The sequence below is a fragment of the Lepidothrix coronata genome, unplaced genomic scaffold (assembly GCF_001604755.1).
Source record: "Lepidothrix coronata isolate B3197 unplaced genomic scaffold, Lepidothrix_coronata-1.0 Scaffold457, whole genome shotgun sequence".
Lineage (NCBI taxonomy): Eukaryota > Metazoa > Chordata > Aves > Passeriformes > Pipridae > Lepidothrix > Lepidothrix coronata.
In genome coordinates, this window is record NW_016690637.1 from 11116 (window position 1) to 17191 (window position 6076).

The following is a 6076-nucleotide window of genomic DNA, read 5'->3' on the forward strand; positions in this document are numbered from 1 at the left end:
GGGGGGTCAGGGTGCAATAGGGGCATTGTAGGGGCTGCAATGGAGGGGAATAGGGGGGTCAGGAGGCAATGGGGGGCTTACAAAGGGGGGAATGGGGGGGTCAGGATGAAATAGGGGGGCTGGAGGACTGTAAAGGGGGTGAATTGGAGGGTCTGGATTTGGGGTGTCGGGGCTGGATTTGGTGTATCGGGGCCAGATTTGGGGTACCGAGGTGAGGCTGGATTTGGGGGATTGCAGCTGGATTTGTGGTGTCAGGTCTGGACTTGGGGAATAGGCTGGATTTGGGGTGTCGGGTCTGGATTTGGGGATCAGGGCTGGGACTGGGGACCAGGGCTGGATTTGGGGTGTCAAGGCTGGATTTGGGGTACTGGGGTGAGGCTGGATTTGGGGTGTCAGGGCGGGATTTAGGGTGCCGGGGTAAGGCTGGATTAGGGGGATCGCAGCTGGATTTGTGGTGTCGGGTCTGGAGCCGGGGCTCAGGGCGGGATTTGGGGTGTCAGGGCCGGATTGGGGTATCGGGACGGGATTTGGGGTACCAGGGTGAGGCCGGACTGGGGGATCGGGGCTGTGCCGGCGGCCGTACCGGGGCCCGCGGGTTCGAGCCCGCCCCCCGCTCCCAGTAGGACCCGGGTTCGAGACCGGCCCCCGCCAAGCCCCGTGCGACGCCGCCCCGCGCCTCCTTCCCCGCCGGCGCCGCTGCCCTCACCCGCCGCCGCTCCCGGTGCCGCCGCCGCTCCCGATCCCGGTCCCGGGGGATCCGCGCTCCCGCCGCCGCCTCAGAGCGGCCCCGCCGCGACGGGCGGGGGGTGTCTGAGCGGGAGGGGGCGCGGCCGCGCGGCACTTCCTGCCCGCCCCCCCCGCGCTCCCACAGTGGTCCCGCCCCCGCCCATTGTCCCCCGCGCGGCGCGGCCCGGCCGGCGCCTTCCACCGCCCGCCCGCGGGGGGCGCTTAAAGGGGCCGCGGAGCCTCCGGCCCCGTCCTGCCTGTCCGTCTGTCCGGCCGGCCCGGCGCTGCCTCTGCCCCGCCCCGCCCTCGGGCCTTCCGTCTGTCCCTCTGGCTGTCCCTCCGGCCGTCCCGTTCTCCCCTGTCCAGCCCTCGATCCCTCCATTTGTCCATCTGACTTTTTGTCCCTTGTCCTTCTGTCCCTCCATTTGTCCAGCCCTCTGGCTGTCCATCCTTCACCCATCTCTTTGTCCCTCGTCCAGCCATCTCCCCATCCAGGCCTTAATCTCTCCATCCATCCATTTGTCTATCCATCCTATCCCTCTGTCCCTCCATCTGTCCATCGCTCCTTCCATCCATGCATTGATCCCTCTGTCCATCCATCCCTCCCTCCCATTGTCCATCCCTCTGTCTCTCCATGTGTCCAACCGTCCCTCCCATTGTCCACCCCCTTGTCCATTTTTCCCTCCCTCTGTACCTCTGTCCTTCCATCCATCCATCCATCCATCCATCCATCCATCCATCCATCCACATGTCCCTTCCTCCCCTGTCCATCTGTCTCCTCATCCAGCCCTTATCCCTTCATCCATTTGTTTGTCCATCTGTCCTTCCATCCCTCTGTATCCCCATCCTTCAATCCCTCTGCCCCTCCCTCCCTCCAACCATCCATCAGTCCGTCCCTCCCCCTGTCCATCCCTCTGTCTGTCCCTCCATCCCTCCCTCTGTCCATCCTTCTGTCCATCCTTCTGTCCACACATCCCTCAGTTCCCTGTCTACTCCTCTCCATGTCTGGCCCTTGAATTCTTCCATCCATTCTTTTGTCCATCCGTCCTTCCATCCCCCTTCCATCCCTCCATCTGCCCATTTATCCGTCCCTGAATCCCTTTGTCCCTTTATCCAGCTGTCCCTCCCTCCATCTCTCCATCTGTCCATCCCTCTGTCCTTCTGTCCATCCATCCATCCATCCATCCATCCCTCCATCCATCCACGGGTCTCTTGCTCCCCCATCCACCCATTTCCCTGTGCAGCCCCTAATCCTCCATCCATCCCTTTGTCCATCTATTCTTCCATCTCCCTTTACCCCCATCCCTCTGTCCTTCCACCCATCCCTTTGTCCATCTGTCCTTCCATGCCCCTTTACCCCCATCCCTCCATCTCTCATTCCGTCTGTCTGTCCCTCCACCCCCCTGCCCACCCCACTTTCTGTGACCAGGTGACCCCATGGGTGACACTGAAAACACCCCAAATTCAGCCAAAAACCACAGAGAGGAGTTTTGGGCGCTGGGTGTCTGCTGTCCCCTCCCGTGTCACCACAGGGGGGACCAGTTGGGACCAGTGGCAACACCAGCTGCCCCATAACGAGGTGTCCAACCCCCAGGATCCCCAGGGATCCGTTCCTTCCCCCCTCGAGGATCAGGGACACGGCGGAGGCACCCCTGGAGTGGGAGGAAGGGGAGCTGGAAGGATGGCCTGGGGACACAATTCCCAGGGGGAAGTTGAGCCACATATTTGGGAAGCAGCGTGGCCACCTGGCTGGGAGCCAACGGGAACAAACTCCTCGGCTCTCACCCCTGGATCACCCCCCTTCCCCCCCAACCCTGGGTACCCCCCATCCCTTCTCCCCTCCTTCCAGGGAATAACCACCCGCTTTGTTTCTCTTCCCTCCAGGCCCCAAAAGCTTGGAAACAGCTGAAAAAAAAAAAAAAAAAAAAAAACCAAAAGGGGTTGGTGTTTTTTTTTTCTGCTTGTTTTCCTGCATTAGGAATTCAGGTCGTGTCTCCCCTCCGGGACCCTCCGGGGACTGAGGAACGGCTGGAATGATATCAAATAACCGTGGAAAGAGGGGAAAAATCCTCTTTTTTTCCTCCCCAAATCTAGATTCAGGGATGGGGAGGGGGGGGGATTTCCTATAGTTAATGGGTTATTTCATTGTATCCCGAGCGTTTGGCTGAAATTCCCAGGAATTTGGGGCGATGGAGAGAGAGCATCATAGCACTGCTGACACTCATCCTGGTGGATCCTTGGGAAACCACAGGGTGGTTTGGGCAAACAGGGAAATTAATCCCTGTTAATTAGTAAATTGGCTTTGTTACCTCCTGGTAAACCCTGTGTGAGGCCGGGGGGGTGGGGGAGGGCTCCTCCGTGCCTTGATTCCCGATCTTTTTGGGATACATGGCCCTTCCCTGCTGCGGTTCCAGAGCATTCCAGGATGTGGGTGATCCGGCAAAGCCGCCGGGCAGGGAAAACTCGTCTCCCGGCCACGTGCGGCGTGTGCCGGGAATGCCGGCGGGAAGGGCGGGAGGCCCCGAGGAGGAGCCGCGGTGCTGGAATGTTCGGCCCTTGGCCGCGGGATGGGCACGCCGGGACGTGCCTGCTCCGTGCCTCCATCCCGGCACAGCTCTGCCCCTCCCTGGAATGTCGGGAGCATCCCACCTCCTTCCCAGAGGCCCCCATGCCGCTGGATTTCACCCCGGACCCCTCTTTCCTTACGGACCCCACAGCCCTCCACGGAGCAGGCAGGAAGCCGGCGCGTCTCATCTCCACAGTGCTTTGCAAACAGTAACTAATTAATCCTAATTAACTCGTTACCTAATTAGAGCCCAAGGCCCTCCCCTTCGCAGGGAAATTCTGGCACCTCCGGGTCTGGTTTTTTTTTTCTTCCCCCAGCATTTACCAAAATCTCCGTGTTGGCTTCACTTTGCCACCAGCAAAGCCCTTGGTGCTCCCCAGCGCTGCCAATCCGGGAGGAAAAATCCCACTTTTGGGGATCGCCAATGCCGAGAAACCCGGAATGAGGGGTTTCACTCCTTTGGATAACTGGCACCGGGAATATTGGCCCCCCCAATGCCCACCCATCCCAGGGGAACCCCACTCTGGTAGGTGATTTCACCGTTATTTTATGGAAAATGAGGGATTTTGGGGGAAGGAAACAAGCGGGTGGGTGGGATGGAGGTGCTTCCCAAAGAATTCCCTGCCTGGTGTGCCATGATCCGGAACACGGGCTTTGGGAAGCTTGACGAGAACCCAGTGTCACCACACAGGGAGCCCATTTCCCACTGGGACATCCCAGCTTGCTATCCATAAAAATCTCCCTTTCTCCACCAAGTCAATTGGAGGGGTCTCCCACCACGGATCCGGCTTCCCGGGGCTGCCGGAATGGGAAGGATCCACTGCTCTACACGGGTGTAGCAGCCCCGTGGCTCTGCCAAACCCCCACAGTGGTGATTCCAGCGATTTCCCTCTGCTCCCGCCTTCCCTTCCTTTTAATCGTGGTTGGATCTATCCCTGGAGCAACCCCAGCCTTGGAATCCTATTTTTTCGGCAGGCGAGCGCTGATTTCCTTCATTTTCCAGCCCAGGATGGAGCCGGGCATGGGTTTATTATTATTATTTGATTTTTTTTTTCTCCCTGCATACCAACCACCTTCCCAGGAAAGGGGCCCCTTTCCCACACCCAAGATTAATCCACCCAAAGTAGGGTCGGAAAAAAAGCCCGGAGTGTCACTTCTCTCAGCCAGTCCCAACAAGGAGAATCCCAGGAGATGTTCACCAAGCCTTTGGTGGATCCCCCAAGCTCAGGGGTGACCCCACAGAGTTTCCTCCCAGTGCAGATTTAGGGTTGGGTAACTCCACTCCCCCGTCCCAGAAAAAAAAAAATCAGGAAATGCCTAAATTGGTGCTGAGGTTTAAAACCACCAGTTTCATAATCACAGGGAAAATCAAATCACGGAGCAGAAGAGAAAGTCCCAATGGAAATGGACCCAGTGAGGGGGAATTCAGAAACAAGGGAAGCTCCAGGGGGATCCAGGCTCTCCCACTGTTGTGGTTTGGGGTGACACTGGTGTTGGGTGGCAGCTGCTGGGTGTCAGCATCCGAAAATCAGATGAAAAAGGGAGTTTTGGAGCTGCTGGCTCAGGTTCTCGGTTGAGTCATGGATAATTAAAGGATCTGGGGACCTTCCCGGCTGGGGAAGTGCTGGTGGCTGGGGGATCCCGGCTGGGGGTGGGCAGTGGGAATGTGGGGAGGGGACAGGGCCAGGCCCCAGAGGTCCCAGGGATGATGGTCCCTCTGTCCCAACTCCATCGCCAGGACCTGCCCCAGGGGCTTCCAACCCACCCCCCCCTGCCAGCTGCAGAGGGATATCCACTCCCTGGTGGAGAACTCTTGGAAGCTCATCCAACCTCATCCTATCTCATCCCATCCCATCTGCATCCCCATCCCATCCCACCCCATTCTGTCTCACTCCATCCCATCTCATTGCATCCCACTCCATCCTACCTCATTCCATCCCATTCCATTCCATCCCCATGCCATCCTCACTTCATCCCCCTCCATCCCATCTGCATTCCCATCTCATCCTCATCCTGTCCTAACCCACCACCATCCCCACCCCATCCCACCCTATTCTCATCCCACCCAACCCCATCCCCATCCCCATCTCACCCCCATCCCATCTCATTCTCTTCCCATCCCACCTCATCCCATGCCATTCCACCACGTCCCACCCTTCCCCGTCCCACCCTTCCCCATCCTACCCCATCCAAATCCCTTTTCCCATCCCATTCCTAATCCACCCCATCCCATGCCTCGTCCTTCCCCACTCCCCACCTCTCCCAGAGGCACCGTTTCCATTCAGGACACCCCTCTGCCCTCCATCCTCCTCTGGGTTGGACCATTTTAGGAAAACATGGAAAAAATCCCTAATTCTGTGAGATTTTTAAAGTCATTTTTAAATCAGAAACTTGGAAACTTTGTCATCCCCTGGATGGGGGAAGGAGGTGGGACCTTCCCCCCTTTTTCCTTCCCCTATGGGCTGTGTCTGTGCATTTTTGGGGGGCTGCAGGACCCACAGAGGGGTTGGGGGGGACTCCAGGATGGGGGGAAGACCCTGAGGAGGGCTGGGGAGCCCCTGGGAAAGGGGGGGACCCTCCAGGGTGTGAGGAGATACTGGGGGGACTGAGGGGGTGGTCCCTGAGGGGGCTGTGGAGCCCCATAAAGGGGCTGGGGGGTTTCAGAGGCAGAGAGAGGGGCTGAGGGGAACTGAGAAGGGGGGGCCTCTCCGCGACCCCCAAGGGGGGTCGGGGCAGTTTTGGGGCGGCCCCGCAGGGGTTAAAGTGCCACATTGGCAGCGCGGG